The 20,411-nt window shown below is 42.3% G+C and overlaps 1 non-coding gene across 1 annotated transcript; it reads right to left on the reverse strand.

Annotated features, from left to right (window-relative positions):
• Positions 1-20,306: 20,306 nt before the first annotated feature.
• Positions 20,307-20,389, reverse strand: Trnal-uaa (transfer RNA leucine (anticodon UAA)). Its single transcript has one exon. It is a non-coding gene; the product is annotated as a tRNA-Leu (tRNA).
• Positions 20,390-20,411: the final 22 nt, after the last annotated feature.

Genomic DNA, 20,411 nt, shown 5'->3' on the forward strand with positions numbered 1-20,411 from the left:
AGGGCCTTTGGGTTTAGGTTAATGTATTCATTAACATAAATGGTACCGCATTGGTCTTCTTCTTGTCCTTAGGCTACGTCTCACTGTTGGTCCGTAAATCAGCACTCTTTTCAGGCATCCTTGTCTTTCAACGTAGATCCTACGTATCCACAGGCTGGTGTTTGTCCTGTGGACAATGGTCCACTTGGATCGGACATACATGAGCATGTCCGTCCTAAACATCATGGAAGACACAAGCATAGAAGATTGCACATCGGTCCACATCTTGAAGCGACGAGAACAAGTGAATCAATGCAGTGAACTGCGCTTATTTATAGGTACAGGAAGGATTGAAACGGATTGAATTCATTCACCAATCCGAACACGCGTTACAAAATTCAGTCAGCTCGCATCCAATCCGAAGAGAGCAGTCTGTGACGTCACGTGGTCTATATAGATTCGTTAGCGCTTGTGTGCAGTCAATCTATGCGACAGTGATTCAACATGACGGAAACTCAGAAAACGATCCATTGGGGTGCACCAGCAGGGGAGACTGCCCAAGGGAACCCGGACTTACTTTCAGAAGAGGTACATTGGGATTTTGTGGATTTTCTTACCTCGCAAGAATTTGTTCCGGAACCTTCGTTACCTTCTTCATTACCGCAAGTGGAGAATTTTAGACAGAGACAGAAAGAAGAACTGGAGAAATTTATGCAACGACAAAAGGAAGCGGAACAAGCTTTTCTCCTACAGCAACAGCAACAGCAACAAGAAGAGGTAAGAAAAAAACAACAGCAACAACAGCAAGAAGAAGTAGCAGCAAAGAAACAAGAGGGTGAAAATCAAACGGCTACGGTACTGTTGGACATTTTAGCGGAGTTAAGAAGTCTGAAACAAATGTATCAGACTTCTTTATCACGACCGAAGAGAATACGACCTTCCCGAGCTAAACACGCCAACCCTGTGACTAAGCCTGTCGTACCACCCTTAGTGATTTCAACCCAATCATCAGAAGTAGGCCTTGGCCGTGGCAAAGGCTTAAGGCAGTTAAAGTTGATTGGTTAAACTCACTCCTACACCATAAAGAAAAAAGGCCCTTTTCAGGGCCACCCACATTTCTCGAAAAGAAATACAATTTCAATTTGCCAATAACTCAAAAATAAACCCCACCCATTTTACCCTTATAGTACGTGTCTGTGTATGAGTCCGTGAGTGTAGCTTCTTATTTTAAAATCAAAACTCAAAGACACTTACCTTATATCATTCATGTATTCTTTTATCCATTTTTACAATCCAATTCACAATTCACCACAGAACACTTTAAAAAGTTCTTACACTTCTTCTTTCTCCTTATTTAGTCTCTCTGTTTTTTCAATTTCTTCACCGTTTTTTCCTCATTTTCTTCCTTTCTTCTTTTCTTCTCCTGTTTCTTTTCCTCTTTTAAATAGAATTGTCTTCTTTCTTCCTCTTCTTCCTCTGAAGAATCCCTCTCTTCTTTCGAAGAATCCCTCTCTTCTTCTGAAGAATCCTTCTTTTCTTCTGACTCCTCTTGTTTCTTTTTTGGGCAATCTGGAGACCAATGTCCTTTTTCTTTACAATAATAACAGGTATCTTGACTTTTGTCTTTTCTAGCCCCTGTTTTTTTTTTTTGACGGTCTGGACACTCTGAAGACCAATGCCCTTTCTTCTGACAGATATAGCAAGTATCTTGACTTTTATCTCGAAAGGAAGGAGAGTAGTCCGTCGGCTGGTCTGAAGAGAATTTTCTAATGACCCCTCGCAAAGCTCTGACGAAACGTTCCATCTGGGTAGTCTCTTCCATCGTTGTGCTCGGCTTGAGAGTGAAATGAATAGTGAAAGGACAAGACACACACCCTTTTTATATACGCTGGTTTGCCAAGACTATAAATTAGTCTATGGTGTTTAAACTTGAGTCATTTGACGTTTTGCACTCAAGATGAAACGATCCCATTCATTCGAGAAGAAAGAAGAAGAAGAAGAAAGTAAGAGGCAGAAACGTGATCTATCGCCTCGTACCAGGGCTGAAATCTTGGCACAAATTCATGCCAGTGATTTTGAAGAGGACATGAGTGAACCAGAATCCGAACCCTCTAAACCAAGTTCACCACCCTTAGTCAACCCTGAAAAGTACTATTCCATTCGAGAGACGGAAAAGCGCTCCTCTAGAAAATTTAGAACCACGGCTTACACCTACACGGTGAAGTTTAAAGATTTCAAGGCCGACGTACCCTTGGAGAAAGCAGAAGGGTTCATCACCGAGATGTGGGATTCTTTGCTCACCGCACTCAAGCGACAATGTCAAGCCAAAGAAGACGATCGCTTGACACTATCCATAGATCACGACGGTTTGAAATCCCCTGTTTGGATCGAGTTTAGCAGACCCGCAGAACTGACCCCTTCCAAAGTCATGGACAAGATACAACAGGTGCAACAATCTAATGACCAGTTTGACATCACCGATGGTAAAGCCACACTGAAAATGGCCCACGTCTCTTCTCCTCAAGGAACTGGATGCAAAAAGATGTTATTGGTGGACGACCTTCGCAACACCAAAAAGAGTCTCGTCCGAATTAACAACCCTCAAGACCAGATGTGTTTAGCCCGTGCCATCGTGGTGGGACGAACCTATGCCAACAAGAACGACACGGTAGAATGGAAAAGAACCTGGAAAACTATTCAACGATGCGATCGAGCCAAACAACGAAACGAAGCAGAACTCCTGTTACAACAAGCCGGACTGTCCAAAGACACACCCTGTGGCATTCCTGAGATGCAAAAATTGCAAGATGCCCTAGCTCCACGCTACACCTTGAAAGTGCACCCTCAAGAAATGCGTGGAACTCTGTTGTTTCGAGGCCAAGATTTTAAGGACGGAAAATACATTCATGTCTATCATCACGATGACCATTTCGATACCATTACCAGTATCACTGGATTCCTGGGATACGGTTATTATTGTGAGAAATGTGACTATGGTTATAACAATCGAGAGCAACACAAGCATTGTGGAATAAAATGCCCAGGATGTTTGGCCTCTCCACCCTGTCTGAGCGAAGGACCAGTGCCTTGTTCGACTTGTTTGCGCACGTTTGTCAGTCCTACCTGTTACCAACAACATCTGAAAACGCAAGGTTCACAGCAGAAATGTGCTTGTCAACTCTTGAGATTGTGCCCTACGTGTAGACAAGGCATACGTACCAATAGTACCAAGGCACACGTATGTTCAGGAAAAAAAAAATGTCACATTTGTCACCGCATCGTGGACTTGGAACACCAATGCTACGTGCAAAAATACCAACCCCCACCAGAGAAAGAGGACGGTCACAAGAAGAAAGGCAATTTCATCTTTTTCGATTTCGAATGTATGCAAGAGACCGGCATTCACATTCCTAATTTCTGCGTGGCTCATCGAGCGTGCGAGAAGTGCATTCAAGAACCTATCTTCAGTCATTCCCCTCACTGCAGCAAGATTCCCGGAGGGCGTGAAAAAATCTTTCGGGGACCAAACACGTTAGCCGATTTTGCCCAATGGGTCTTAGACCCCATCGACAAGACGTGGAGCCAAGAGGACATCGAACGTTACGGAGATTGTCATCGTCATGCCACGGTGATGGCTCACAATTTCTCCGGATACGATGGACAGTTTCTTTTGAGGTACTATGCGGAACAAGGCACCGAGCGTCCTAAAGTCACTTTGAACGGAGCCAAAATCATTTTCATGCAAGTGGGACAAGTACAGTTTAAAGATTCGATGAGTTACTTGGCCATGCCTTTGAGTCGAATGCCTAAAACGTTTGGAATGACAGAAATGGCTAAAGGGTACTTTCCACACTTTTTCAATACGGAAGCCAATCAACATGCCGTTCTACCCCATTTGCCTGAGGCTCACTATTACGACCCCGACAACATGCGTACCGAACAACGAGAAGCTTTCTACGCTTGGTACCAGGCTCATGCCTCCGACCCTTTCGACTTTCAGGAAGAAATGCTAAAGTATTGTCGTTCCGACGTGGACATTTTACGACGTTGCTGTGGAAAATTTCGAGAACTGTTCATGGAACACGGAGGGGTCGATCCTTTGAAAGAAGCTTGCACCATTGCCAAAGCGTGTTCCTTAGTGTACCGCCAACGATTCATGCCTGAAAACACCGTGGCTGTCATCAGTCCTCAAACGACCCACTATGTCAAGCGTCAATACTCTGTCAAAGCCCTACGTTGGTTACATTACTTGTGCGACAAGGAAGACAAATGGATTCAGCATGCCCGCAACGGAGGAGGCGAAAAGACCATCGGAACGTATTCGGTAGATGGCTGGGACTTAGAAAACCCCAAGATCGTGTACGAGTTTAACGGTTGCTTATTTCACGGATGTCCCGTCTGTTACCCTGACCGTGACACTAAAAATCAGTTTTTGCAACGAACCATGGAAGACTTGTACCAGGACACTTGTCAGCGACGCCTAAAGTTAGAACAGCAAGGATACCAAGTGGTGGAAATGTGGGAACACGAGTACGATCACCGTTTGAAAACCGATCCCGAGTTTAAACGCCTCGTGGAAAGTTACCAGTTCATGGACCCGCTGAACCCGAGGGATAGTTTGTACGGAGGAAGGACCAATGCCACCTGTTTGCTGTACCAAGCCGACGAAGAGAAAGGAGAAGAAATCAAATACTTGGACGTGTGTTCGCTGTATCCCTACGTGTGCAAATATTGTCGCTTTCCTGTAGGGCACCCGCAATTGTTGACGGAACACATTGACCTGAAAAACATTCGACAATACGAAGGCTTGATCAAGTGTAAAGTTTTGCCTCCCACGAACCTATACCATCCCGTCTTACCTCACCATTGTCAAGGCAAACTGATGTTTCCCGTGTGCCGTACTTGTGCCGAAACGTGCAACCAGGACCAACCTTGCCATCACAGCCAGGAAGAACGTGCCTTGACGGGAACCTGGGTCAGCGTGGAATTGTTCAAAGCTCTGGACATGGGATACCAACTGTTAGAAGTGTACGAAATTTGCCACTTTCCCAAGACACAACAGTACCACAAGGGTGACCCTACTCAGAAAGGCATTTTCGCCGACTACGTGGATGCCTTTTTGAAACTGAAACAAGAAGCCAGCGGCTATCCTTCCTGGTGTCACACTCCCGAAGACCAAATACAATTCAAAGAGAAATACTACGCACAAGAAGGCATCTCTTTAGACCACATCGAAAAAAACGAAGGCAGGCGATCGTTTGCCAAAGTGATGTTAAATTGCTTGTGGGGTAAAATGGCACAACGACCGTGTTTACCCAAGACGGAATATTTGACAGAACCTTCCCGCTACTTCCAGATGATTCACGACAAAACCAAATACATGAAACACGTGGACGTCGTTCGAGAGGATTTGATCTTGATCAATTACGAAGAAGATCTGGACTTTGTACAAGACGACCCTTTTGGAAATGTCATCATTGCGGCTTACGTGACAGCTCATGCTCGCTTAAAATTGTACGAAGCTTTAGAACTGTTAGAAGAACGCGTCCTGTACTTTGACACGGACAGTTGCATTTACATCCATCACCCGATTCAACAGCACCCTGACATCGAAGGAGACCGTTTAGGAGCCTGGACAGACGAGCATCCCGACGACAAGATTCTAAGTTTCGTCAGTGGTGGTCCCAAAAATTACGGCTACGAATACCGGGACAAACAAGGAGAAGTGCACACGACGTGCAAAGTGAAAGGACTGACTCTGAATCATCGTACCAGTCGAGTGGTCAACTTTGGGGTATTGAAAGAAGCCTTGCAATCGGGAGAGGATGGAAACTTTAAAGTGACCACCTATCAACCGAACAAGATTGTACGTTTACCCACTCACCACATCGTCAGTCGACCCTTGGAAAAAGTCTATCAAATTGTATACCAGAAGCGAGTGCGACTTCCCAATCTATTCACCTTACCGTACGGTCACGTCGGTATTGGTCTGTATATGAAAAGGAACCCTAGGCAAGATCGATAGTTCATTGTTCATTGAAGTAACTTACCATGTCGTTGACGAAGAAGAAACCAGATTGGTTAGGAGTCAAATGTTGGACATCACCGAGACCAGGGTTTTGAGGCTTGGACACAAGAGGTGGCCTAGTATGCACGAGAGTTATTCAAGGAAAAAAGTTACTTTTCAACCTGTGTTAGTGACGGTGCCAGAAGAACCCGTCACCCAGGACAGGACTGTCGTGGACAGGCCTGAAAGACCCTTTCGGGAGGACAATTGTGTGACCTTACCCCTACTATAGAACTGGTTAGAACTTTACCCAAAACATGTTGTACAGACACTTGTGTTTATTCCACGTTCATGGTTATCATGTGCCTTTTATTCTTGTACTTAAGCCTTTGGCTTTTATGCATTTTTGTCTTTCGTATTTATGTTTGAAACATTCAATAAACGTGTTCTGAAAAAGTATATAAACTCTTGTCTTGTTTGTTTTTCGTGTCACAAGTGACATTTCTCACACCATGGCTACCTCTGCTGTCTCTGCTCCCTCTTCCTCTACTGTCAAAGTCATCGACGAACACTTAGATCGTGCCAGTTGGGAGGCTTTGTATCTTCGCCATCCCTTTAACATGCTCATTGCTGGACCTAGCGGTTCAGGCAAAACCGAATTCGTCAAACGTTTGATCGAACATAAACATCATTTGATCGATCGACCCCCTCAACGAATTGTGTGGTGTTACAAAGAGTGGCAATCGGCGTACAGCCTCTTGCGAGAAAGTCAAGGCGATTCCATCGTGTTTGTGGAAGGCATTCCTAAAGAAGACGACGGCATCGTCTCTGACTCCCGTCTAACCCATTTGGTCATTTTCGACGACATGTTAGGAGAAGACGAAGAAGAAATTAAACTGTGGTTCACGCGCAAAGGGCATCACCGTAATGCCAGTGTCGTTTACATCACCCAAAATTTGTTTCAACAAAGTAAAGCCCATCGCACCATCAGTCTCAATGCGCATTACGTGGTCTTGTTTAAAAGCCCTCGAGATAAATCGCAAGTGCAAGTCTTAGCCAAACAGTTAGGAACGCCTTGGCTGACTCAGGCGTACGACGATGCCACTCAAACGCCACACGCCTATTTACTCGTCGATTTGAAACCTACGACTCCCGAGGATTTGCGATTTCGTACCCACTTGTTTCACCACTGGTGCCAAGACGGAGGGCCTGTCCTGTACACGTCTCCGTCCTCGACTTCATTTCACTCCCCATAAAAAAATCTATAAAAACCTCAGACCCTTTTTCGTCTGTCTCACATAGTGCGAAAATGACGTCCCTTCAGTCGCATCTTCCCGTCAAATTGATTCGTGCCTTGTATGGCATCAGTCGAGAAAAAAATCCACAAACACGAGCTCGTGTCTTAGAAGCTAGTCTCAAAGAAGTCTTACGATGGTTCACGGTGACGGCACGTCAATTACTCCAAAGAATCATTCAGATTCCTCATCAAACCAAACGCTTTTTCGATCGAAACAAAGTCGCTTTGGTCCAACTGGCCGATCCCCGCATCGACACTCAAACCAAAAAACAAATAATTTTGAAACCTGGAGGGAGCGGTACTCTAGGAGGGGTCATCATTCGCTCACTCTTAAGATGGGATCCTAATGCCCCCAAAGTTATACCCAAGACAAAAGTCCAACGAAGCCCCAAGAAGAAAAAGACCAGGTCCCCAAGGATAACTTCTCCAGTGGCAGGACCCTCCTCTGACCAGACACCACCACCACCCCGGAAAAAGAAAAGAAGCCCCCAGAAAAAGAAAAGTCCACAGAAAACTAGTCGCAAGAGAGGCACTTCGGCCAGGACGCAACCTTACACTCGCAAACCACGACCTGCCACGGCAGTGACTGCGTCTCTGGCAGTTTCACGTTTGTCCACTTCTCCGTTAATGACACCCAGAACTGAAGAGTACTTGGAGACGTTGATCACACCAAGAACTTCTCCGTTGATGACCCCCAAAAGAACTTCCCCAGTGGCAGGACCTTCCAATTTAGTGGCAGTGGCTGCTGCTCACAAAGTACCTTCTCCCAAAATCAAAGTTCAAGAAAGATCGGGCATGTTACAAAGTTTACTGGATTTGTCCAAGCCAGAACTGGCTCGATTTAGTCCGTTACGTACCCCTGCACGACGTGTCATGCCTGTCCTCAAACTAATACGACGTAAAGACAATCAGTGGCGACGCGTTCCAGTATAAAAAAGGCCTGTGACCAAGTCGGGTATCAGTGTTTTTTGGTGCTCCTGAAGACTCAAAGATGTCACCCTCCAGAAAACCCCAAGGAAAGAAAAGGAAAGGACTGCCACCACGTTTAGCCAAACATGGGGACATGTTATCTGTCCTGTCCAAAGCTTCTCCACCCCTACGAAAAAAACTCATTCAAACAGCCTCCAAAGAGGTCATCGATACCGTGTGCGAATGTTGTTTGAACGTTTTGAAAGGCACTATCCCTTTGTCCAAACACCAGAAACAATGTTTAGGCAAACATCGTCACGTTCTTCGCCAAATGGTTCAAAAGAAAATTCCCATTCGTCAAAAAAAGAAGATGTTAGTGCAACGTGGAGGTATTTTACCTCTCTTGTTAGGCCCCATACTGAAAGGAGTCTTGGGAACCATGTTGGGAGGACTGGTGGGAGCAAGATAAAAAGGCCTCGGAAGTCCCAAGATCTCAGAATTGACCCCTGACAACCCCATGGAAGGACGAAAACTAGCTTTAGTGCCTTACAAACGATGGATGGAATACCATCGGTGGCAAGAACAACACACCCCGCAATTACCTCCCAATCCCCATTTGAGCGAGATGTCCCAGTTACAACACGAATTGCAGTCCTTGATGGATCGCCAAGATTTGTCCGAAACAGAAAAATCGCAAAAGTACGGTCAACTCTTGCAACGACTGCAACTCTTTCACCAGAAAGCTTTAGACGAAACAGCTCTACCCACTCTGAAAGATTTTAAGACCTTGATGAAAAGTCCACCACCATCACCAGTACCAGTACCAGTACCACCAGTACCCGTGACCAAGACAGAAAAAGGAGAAGAAGAGGAAGGGTTTCAAACTCCACCAGAAAAAGTACGCAAGTTAACAACACCACCTACCTCCAGAATTGGATGGATTAAAAAGATGATGGCCACCCCTTCTTCCTCACAAGAGAAAAAGAAAGTGAAGACAGAAGTGAAGACAGAAGTGAAACAAGAACCGATATCCCCCGCTCAGACATCCTTCTCCTCTTCGACACCTATTGCTGGCCGCACACGCAAAGCATTGCAATCCAAGAAAATACCCCAAGAAAAAAAGAGTAGCATCCTCCAAGAGTGGGTGTCTTATTAACACACCAACCAACACAAAAAAATGGAAAAAGTCTTAGCCAGCATTTACTACGATCCCTCCCATCCTGCAGGTTACGCAGGAGTTCAAAAATTGTATCGTGCTGCCAAAACGCAACTGAAAAGTCTCCGTTTACCTCAAGTGCAACGATGGTTACAAGAACAAGCTACCTACACTTTACACAAACCCATTCGACGCAAGTTTGCCAGAAGTCGCACCCGAGTGGAAGGCATCGATCATCAATGGCAAGCCGATTTAGCCGATGTCTCTCATTTGGCCAGCTACAATCGTGGCTACAAATATTTGTTTTGTGTCATCGACGTCTTTTCCAAATTTGCCTGGGTCGTGCCCTTGACTTCCAAATCGAGCAGCGAGTTAGTGCGAGCCCTGCAACGGGTGTTGAAACAAAGCGGTCGTCACCCTCTTCGATGGCAAACGGACAAAGGCACCGAATTTCTGAACCAAGCTTTCCAAAAAGAATTAAAGAAACGTGACATTCATTTTTTTACCACCGAGAATCCCGAAACCAAAGCCAGCATCGTGGAACGTTTTCAACGCACTTTGAAAGAACGCATGTGGAAATATTTTACGCATCACCACACTCTGAAGTACATCGACATCTTACCGCACCTGGTGCAAGCGTACAACCAATCTTACCATCGAAGCATCGGACGTGCCCCGCAAGACGTGACTCCCGACAACGAAGTGTTGGTGTTTGAGCACCTGTTTGGTACGTCCCCGACGAGGGCTGTCCCCAAGAAAAGTGGAGAGTTGGCCGTAGGAGATTGGGTGCGCATTGGCAAAACCAAACGCACTTTCGACAAAGGTTACTTACCTAACTGGACGACCGAACTGTTTCGCGTCACTGGACGAGTGCATGGCCGTCATCCTGCCGTCTATAAATTGGAAGACATGAACGGAGATGTGCTCAAAGGCACGTTTTATTTGCCCGAGTTACAACGTGTCACCAAAAAAGAAGACGACGTGTACGACATCGAAAGCATTCTCGAACGCAGAACCCGTAAAGTGGGCAAACGACGTGTCAAAGAAGTCAAAGTACGTTGGAAAGGATATCCACCCAGTTTTGATTCTTGGATCGACGCTTCGCAAGTCATCGACTATAAAAAGAAGTGACCATCATGCCCTTTCACACACGAGACGCAGCTACGTCGACCACTCCTCCTTCACCTAGTTCTTCTGTGCAAGATTTACAAAAACAACCCTTGTGGGTGTGGTGTGGAGAACGTGTGCCTAAAACGCAAATCGTCTTTTTCTGCCAAATCTTCGTGGTGTATTGTGTCATCGGGGCAGCCATCGCCAATTTGAGTTTGCAACAAGGAGACAAACAATTGTGGACCATTTTATTGAGCAGTTGCATCGGTTACCTGCTTCCTAATCCCTCCCTGAAATTCACCTCGAACGGGAACCCCGGGAACCTTGTGTCCAGTGCCAGTGCCAGTCACCACTTCAATCACAACCAGAACCCCATTTTAGACGGAGACACGCCTCTGACGTCCAGTAACCCCTCGGACAGCCACAGAACTCTGGAATTATGAGTCACCAAAACCAATTTTACTTAACCTTACCCAGTGACAGTTCCATGGAGGTGTTTCCCAAGAACACGTTGTGCTGTTACACGGCCAAATTACCTCAAGCCATCCAGTTAGATCACGAAGCCCATTGGGAAGTGGCTTTAGTAGAAATGATTCACCCGACCCAAGTCCTCAATGTCCTTCCCAATCAAAATTTTTTTGATGTGGAAGTTCATGACGAGCAAATGCAACAGTGGATGGATAGCAATGTCAAGTATGACAAGAAAACCCGTACACAAAAGTACACCACCTATCACTTGTTCATTCCCCCAGGCTATTATTTTAGTGGTCAACATTTGGTGAGCACCATAACCTCCAGGTTTAATGTCGTGTTTCTGAAAGCTTTGGAGCATGTCAACAAAAATGTCACCATGGAGTACCACAAAGCAGCTCGTCGCTTCTTGATGAAATTTGAACGGAGTAAAATCCTGTCCATTTTATTTTGTCCTGAATTGTTTGACATGTTGGGCGGAGACATGGACATGAGAAAGACCATGATCAAGAAAAACGAATTACCCATCGTTTACGACAACGAGTCTTTTAGCAAGTTATTTCGTGCCCCGGTAGAACTGAACCAAGGACTGAATTTGATGTTCGTGTATTCCGATGTGGTGGAGTACAACGTGGTGGGACACACCTCCGTACCGTTACTGCGTGTCATTCCTTTCAAAGTGGATTCTGCCACGAACACTGACGAGGAAGGTGGAAACACTTACCACGTCCACCGCGAATTTGTCCATCCTCACTATTTGCCTGTCAGTAAGTCGTATTTGGACACGGTCAACATTGCTATAAAAGGAGATCTGGGACAAAATATTCCATTCACCAAAGGAAAAGTCACGGTGAAACTCCATTTTCGAAAACGGTTCTCTCACGACTCTTAAGTCATGTATCCAGTGTACCGAGGGGTTGCTCGACAGCGAGGACACGGTTTAGGAGATATGTTAAAATCGGCCTTTCGTTCGGTGGCCCCGGTGTTGAAACCGATGGTGACACGCGGATTGCACGCCTTGAAAGATGCGGCACTGACACAAGGCAAAGAATTTCTCCAAAATGTCATCATCGACAAACAAAACCCTAAAGAAGCCTTCATGAGGGCAGGCAAAAATGTCTTGCTGCAAACGGGCAAAGACATTTTAGGCCAACGAGAAACACCTATAAATGCCCTGCACGCTACCGAGTCAGGCATTCAGCAAGGACAAGGCAGAAAGAGACGACGAAGAAAACACCCTTTCACCAGACTTCAAGCGAGAAAGGCCAAGAAAAGAAGAACCATTCGAGACTTAGACGTTTTCGATTATTGAGAAAAGAGACAAAAAAATGATGCACCGAGAATCTTGCGCTTGTTCCAAGACGGAACTGGATCTGTTTGCCATGCCCCCCACGATGATGACGATGCAAGAATCCCAGTGGGTGGAATTTCACCCCGTCTCCTCACTGACCGATTCCGCTCCCATCGAGTTTGAAATCAAAGGACAGCCCGAAGATTACATCGATCTGAATAGCAGTTACTTGTACCTGAAAGTCAAAATTCTAGATAAGACTGGAGGTGCTATAGACGATGAAGCAGTAGCTCCCGTCAACAATTTCATGCATTCCTTGTTCAGTGGAGTGGACTTGTATTTGAATAACAAACTGGTCAGTAGCAGCATGGATACTTACCCTTATCGTGCCTACCTGGAAAATCTCTTGACGTACGGAATAGATACCAAGAACACTCATCTCAATGCCTGTGTGGTATGGGAAGCTGACGAACCTACCAAGTTTGAAATATTGGAAACTGATGAAAAGAAAGACAACAATGATGGATTTGTAGAACGAAGAAAGAGAATCACGGGAGCCGACACAAGTTTACAACTGATGGATCGTTTGCATTTGGACATGTGGTTGCAAGAAAAGTATTTGCTGAACGGGGTGGATGTCCGCCTGAGACTGAATCGTAGCAGTGCCGCTTTCCATTTGATGGCTGATAGTGAGGGTTACAAAACCAAAATCCTAGAAGCCAGACTCTACGTACGCCGTGTGGAAGTGTTACCTAAAGTGGGAAACGACATCAGTCAGACGTTGAGCAGAACGACCTCCAAGTATCCCATACGACGCGTGGAAGTGAAAACCTTCACCATTCCCAAGGGACAGCGATCCATGATCGAAGATCATCTGTTCCAAGGACAGTTACCCAAACGTTTGATCGTTGGTATCGTCGAGAATACAGCCTTCAACGGAGCTGCCGAAAAAAATCCTTTCTACTTTCAACACTTTGGTGTGTCCAAAATCGAAGTCAGTCGCGATGGCAAGACCTTGTGTACCCGACCTTTCGAACCTGACTTTAAAAAGAAGAATTACTTGAGATCGTACTTGTCCTTGTACGAAGCCACCGGACAGTTAGGAACCAATACCAGTCACGGTATTACGTACGAGGATTATGCAGGAGGCTACGCTTTGTGGGCTTTCGATTTCACTCCAGACCAAGGCAGCGACGAGGGACATTTCCACCCTATAAAATCCGGCCAGATTCGTGTGGAAATTCAGTTTAAAGACCGAGACCCTGATGAAACGGTGAACGTCATCCTGTATGCAGAATTCGATAATACCATAGAAATCAACAGTTTGAGAGAAGTCATCCTAGATTACTAGAAACCATGGAAGACTGTTATCCCTCTTTACCTAGTGGAGAAACTTTTAGTGTTGCATTGTTGTTAAAAAATGTTAGAGTTGTTGTTGTTTAGTGTTAAGTGATTTTTGAATAAAAAATGTTGTGTTTTGAAAAAATTGTTTGATGTTATATTGTTGGATTATTGTTAAAAATGTTAGAGTTGTTGTTTAGTGTTAAGTGATTTTTGAATAAAAAATGTTGTGTTTTGAAAAAAATGCCTTTGTCTTTTGTTTAGCTATAAGAATGTTGGATTGATGCTCTTTCATTTCTTACTATCCCTCTCATGACACTCACTGAACGTTGCGACTCAAAAACCGTGTGGGGGATGTTTTCCTTCACGTCCGCGCTTTGACTTTAAGAACCGGGGCAGTTTCCAGTCTAACCATCCATTGTCGACTCATCCTCCTAAGAAGATGTGCTCCAAACTAGCTAAACTCAACGAAGCCTACGTGAATTTGCATAGGGTCAGACACAGTCTGATACCGAAGCCAGAAGAAATAGAGAATGTGAGAATGTTAAAAATCACTGAAGACCTGATAGAAGAGCTCTTCAGAGAAGAAATGAACAGGGAAAAAGAAGAATGGACAGAGAAGTACAGACTTCAGAGACAGCAGCAACAACAACAACAAGAGCAGCAGCAGCAACCTGAAGCTGACAGAGGCTTTGTCGATTGTCGTATCGACACCAAAGAGTTCTTCTTCTCTTTCCGAAGAAGCAGACCTATCGCCAGAAAGTCTATCCTCAGAGGACATCGCATTCTTAGAAACTAAAAAGAATGCCATAGCAAACAAAAAAACAGCCCTTTTCAGGGCTACCCAATACTCTAGAAAAGAAATAACAATCGATTTGCCAATGTGTGTAGGTAGAGTAGTGTGAAAATAAACACTAACTCTTTTTTAAAAAAATGTGAGGGTATGTGTTTGTGTGTTTGTGTTTGTAAGTGGTTAAGTAAGTTGGTATGGATAGTAGATTAAAATGATGTCTTTTTTTTTTTTGGTGTTTGAGGTGTAAATTTGGGGTTAGATTGGATTGCTTTGCGTATGTGGATAGTCTATTGAAGTGATTTATAAAAAATTTTAAAATAGTGATGGGTAGCATAAAAAGTGAGTGAGTGTTTCTTTTAGGTCCGCGCGTTGTTTTATGGTCATGATGTAGGTAAGATCAATTTTATGTTTTTAGGGGATGTTTTCGTTCACGTCCGCGCTTTCACTATAAATTGAAACTCGTTCGGCAGTCCAGCTACCCTTGTTGATTGATCAACACCAAAAATGAACACGAGACTGGAGAAACTGTTGGAACTTCATGTGCATCTGGAATATGCCAGGCGCATATTAAATGAACTGGCCGCGGAAGCCATTGTGGAGGAGGGAAGGATAAGAGAGGAGGAGGAAAGAAGAAACAAAGAAGAGGAGGAGAGAAGATATAAAGAAGAGGAAAGAAGATACAAAGAGGAGGAGAGAAGATGCAAAGAAGAGGAGGAGGAGGAAAAGGAGAGAAGAAGAAGAAATTTCAGAATCCCAGAGAGCGAAAATTGGGATTCTGAAGCGACATATCCTGCCTCTGCTCTCTCCCCTCAAAAGGTAAAAAGTAATTGGGGGATAAGATGTGTATGCCGCGCCAGGCCTGGAAGGTGCCACCATTAACCAGGTGTCCATGAAGTTCCAAACAAAAAAAAACAGCCCTTTTCAGGGCTACCCAATACTCTAGAAAAGAAATAACGATCGATTTGCCAATGTGTGTAGGTAGAGTAGTGTGATTATAAACACTAACTCTTTTTTAAGATAGTGTGAGGGTATGTGTTTGTGTGTTGGTGCTTGTAAGAGCTCAGGTATGTTTGTGGGAATAGTAGATTATGGGTTTCTTTATTGTTTCTTAGCGTAGGTGAAGAGTATAGTTAGGGTTCTGTAAGCGCTCACGTACGATTGTGTGGATAGTAGATTATGGATTAGTTTATTGTTCTTAGCGTATGTGTTTGTGTGTTTGTGTTTGTGTGTTTGTGTTTGTGTTTGTACCCGCTCACGTACGATTGTGTGAATAGTAGATTATGGATTTGTTTATTGTTCTTAGCGTATGTGAAGAGTATAGTTTGGGTTTTGTAAGCGCTCACGTAAGATTGTGTGGATAGTAGATTATGGATTTTGTTTATTGTTTCTTAGCGTATGTGAAGAGTATAGTTTGGGTTTTTATTATATGAAATGAAAAAGTAGGGGGATGTTTTCCTTCACGTTCGCGCGTTGTTTGGTCATGATCTAGGTAAGATCAATTTTACGTTTTAGGGGGATGTTTTCCTTCACGTACGCGCTTTAAGTATAAGAACCCATAGTATTCGTCGTTCAAACCATTCTGCAAAGAATAAAAAAAGAAGATGGCTTCTAACCAAATGGACAAAATACAAACATTACAAGACGTTTTAGACAACTTAGGAATGATGGAGCAGATGTTGATAAGACTGGTTGAAGACCATTATTCCTATAGTCCCCATCGTGTAAAGATGGAAATTAATAACTTAAAAAAGGTAAAGGACAAGATTAGTGGTGTCATGAAAGAGATAAAGGAGGAGAAGGAGGATGAAGAGGAAAGAATAAGAATAAGCAAATGGAACGAAAAGATTGAAAAAGAAGAAGAAAATGAGAAGAGGAAGAAAGAAGAGGAGGAAGAGAAGAAGAAGAAAGAAGAGCAGGAGAAAAAGAAAGAGAAGAAGAGAAAGAATGTTGGAGATAAAATAAGAACTTGGTGGAGAAAAAGAAGAAATTAGAAGCAGAAGAAGAAAACCCACAGGCCCTTTTCAGGGCCAGCCATATTTCTCGAAAAGAGATAGCCTTTCCATTGCCTACCCCTTTTTTAAATTTAAATTTAAATTTAAATTTAAAAAAAAAAATCCCAAAAGCCCGAACTCTATTCCCCATGTTAATTTCCCCTTGTCGCTAGACAGACCCACACTATAGTTCCATGTTAAATTCCCCTTGTCGCTAGAGTGACCCACGATTTATTCCCATGTTAATTTCCCTTGTCGCTAATCTGACCCACGATTTTTCGCCATGTTAAATTTCCATTGTCGCTAATCTGACCCAGGGGTCTCTGTAATGCTAATTCCCATTGTCGCTAATCTATCCCCATTTACTACTCCTACAGTGAACAATATCCCAAGGGTGAAACAAACCCCAACTGACTACACACACACAAACACACACACACACACAAATGAGCGCAAAATAACTAAAACGTTTCCTTGACGGAGTTTTCTTTACAGTCAGATGGTTAAAAGGATCCCCTGGAAATGATTACAATGCAAGCGCTTCCGGGAAATTTGCTCCCTGGTCTCCCACTGGGGACACCATTCCACGGAACCATTATCCACCTCTTTGAGATGGAGATAAAAGAAATAAAAATAATTCCTGATTTTATTAAAAGAATTTACAGATTTCATATTTATTTTAAATTGATACAAATGTTAAATAATTAGAAATTTCACTGTTAGAGCAAATAACAATATAATTCTCCAATTCGAAACCATTTCATACAAATAACAATGATTGTAATTAATTAATTTAATTAAAATGACACTAGATACAGATTTTAAGCATTATTCTTGAAAAAATGAAGCAACAATTGTATATCAGAAACCAACTATATAAAATGGCTATAAATAGATCATGCTGACATTACATACTTTGGATTTATTAAATAGGACAGTAGGTAATGGAAATCTGCAGTGCTTGTAGTGATTGTGTTACCCACCATAAAATCGTTTAACAAAAGAAAGAATCAATATCATAATTCGATCTTAATTTTATGTATTGGGAACATTTGATACACACATGCAGGAGCTTCAAAATGATTTGCCTCCTGTTTTCCCACTAGAGACATCATTCCACGGAACCATTAATTACCTCTTTGCGATGTAGATAAAAGAAATTTAAAAAATTCCTGACTTTTTAAAATACTTTACCGATTTCATATTTACTTTAAATTTATACACATGTTAAATGATAAGAAATTCCACTGTTAGGGCAAATAACAAGATAATTCAGCAATTCGAAACCATTTCATACAAATAACAATCGGTTTTACTTAATTAAATTAATTGAAATGACACTTGATACAGATGTTAAGTATTATTCATGAACAAAATGAAGCAACAATTGTATATCACAAAACCGACTGTATAAATTGGCTATAAACAGATGATGCTGACAGAACATACTTTGGATTTATTAAACTCGATAGTAAGTAATGGAAATATACAGCAGTTGTAGCGATTTTGTCGCCCACCATAAAAACCGTTAGCAAAAGAAAGAAGCAATATCAAAATTCAATCTCAATTTTATGCATTGGGAACATTGGAATCACAGACTATCAGTTGTGTCATCACTAGAAATTGTTAGTGAATCTTTTAAAAATGCATTGATAATATACTATATGAATGTAAGAAATAAAAAAAAAACACTCATGTGTTTTCATAATATTTTAGCGATATCTATCTATAATTCCAGTCAATGACACATTAGGTTCGACAACATTACTTCTTCGAACCAATTCACATTATTTCGATTTCTTTGAGTTAATTCTCATATAATTAGTCAGACACCAATCATCACATTCTTTACGGCTGTATTTAGTACACCATCCATGTCTTCAAAGTTGCTTGAGAAGGTACATAATATTGTGTCATCTGTATACATATCCACGTCACTAGACCGAATCGTCTAATGTCGATCATTAATATAGAACAAAAGCACAATAAACATAGATCCCTGTAGCACAGCATGAAAACCTGTCTTAAGTGTTGATAAATTGGACCCAATCCAAACTTGATTAGTTCTCTTATTTAGGTATGACGCGAACCAGAGACGCATAACATCTTGACGTCTCTGCAGTCTAAAGTTTATGTATGAGTGGTCGATTGTTCACATCATCAATTAGCTTAATTTCATCTTCACTATTTCAGCCGTTTCATCGTTAATTTAAGCAGGACAGTGATACAGGAGTGGGAGACCTAAACTCAATTTAAAGGTCGATAAATCAGTACAGAGCTACATGTAAACGTGTTTCTCAAAATTGTTTTGAAACTGATGAAAGTACAAATATTGGTCAGGAGTTGTCACAGTGAGAAGCTGTACCTGCTTTATGAAAGATGTTCACCCTGGCCACATATGGAACATCGGGACAGATACTAGAGCTTAAGGCAAAGTTCATTATATGAGTACGTCATAAAGCGATGATGGAAGAACCCGTTTTGAGCATATTCAACCTTGCATTATCACGACTACTTGATTTCGTTACGTTCAATTCAATCACATCATTAAGGATTTTGTCGACAGTTACTTAAGGGAAATTAAATGTAGAATACTGCAATGCAAGCTCTCTTCAAAAAATCAGATATCATTTTAACTTAAAAAGCCAATTTAGCAGTGTTACTAACGATTGATATGCCTTTTCAATAGTGCAAGCAGGACCGTAGAGAGCGATCACGGGACCTGGGGTAAGAGACACCCAGGCCTCTCCTAGTGCTTGTTCAAACAAATCCCCGGTTACCCTCTCCCGCCCACCCACCCCAACTTTATATATATTGATTGATTGCTTTCTTGTTCTAATTAGCGATATCATTGTACATTTTGACGGCCTGTTGATTCTATAGAGCGCTGTATTCAAAATATCGCTTGCAAGCTAATTCTAAATAATGCTCTCGTTATAAAGATTGTATTGCATCCTTACTATAATCTGCGATATCATTATAAATGTATGTTGCTGTCTACTTCTAATTAGCGTTATCAGTATGAATATCAATTCTAATTTGCGATATCATTATAATTAGATATCGCAGTGATAATTCGAATTAGCGCAGTAAATATGCATAATATGTTGCTTTCTATTTCTAATTAGCACAGTCATTATAAATATCATATATAACTTATATATATTGAGATTTTTATCTTCGTAAACATCTGTTGCATGCTAATTCTAACTAGCGCGATCATGGTAAATATGTATTGTATTATTTCCTAATTAACACTGTATTTATGAATATGTGGTGCACTTTAAGTCTAATTAATGCTATGATTAACAATATATCATCCGCGCTAATTTTAATAAACGCTGTCATTAAAAGTATATGTGGCATGATAATTCTATTTAGCCTTATTATTATAAATATATATTGGGTTATAAATCTAACAAACCGCTATATTTTTTAAGCTGTATTCCATGAGAATTCTAATTGGCGCTATCATTATAACAAAAAAATTACCAGTATTTATGTTGATGTTAGATTTATTTATTTCAGCTTGCCAGTTATCACTTTTATATACTGGTCATTTTGATAGTAACTATGACCACCTGGAAGCTTAAGGGGTCTTCCCGTAAAGTAATAATCGGATGTCCTTTTGATTCACCCCATGCCACCAGTTTCCTTCGGGTCAGGCAAGTAAGTCAAGCATTTAGATCTGCTCTACCCTCATTTAAACAAATGCAATTTTTAACTCAACATTTGAAGATAATTGATAAACAGACCTTATTTATCGAATGATTGAGCCATACTTTTGAGGAACTATGGATGTACTTATTCATCACTATGTACAATGAAACCCGATGAAAGCACATATTTTAAATAAACTGGGATCCTTCCTGCTCGGGTCACCCCAGTAATTCAGCCATTAGCAACACATCCTGTGTACGTTGCTCTTCATTTGAAAAGACATTTAAAAAAAAAATAGTTTTAGTACGGGTGGGGTTCGAACCCACGCGGACATGCGTCCATTGGATCTTAAGTCCAACGCCTTAACCACTCGGCCACCGTACTGTCATGCCTAGGAAACTGGAGT

This window comes from Sinohyriopsis cumingii, chromosome 18, assembly GCF_028554795.1.
Source record: "Sinohyriopsis cumingii isolate HCF-2022 chromosome 18, ASM2855479v2, whole genome shotgun sequence".
NCBI lineage: Eukaryota > Metazoa > Mollusca > Bivalvia > Unionida > Unionidae > Sinohyriopsis > Sinohyriopsis cumingii.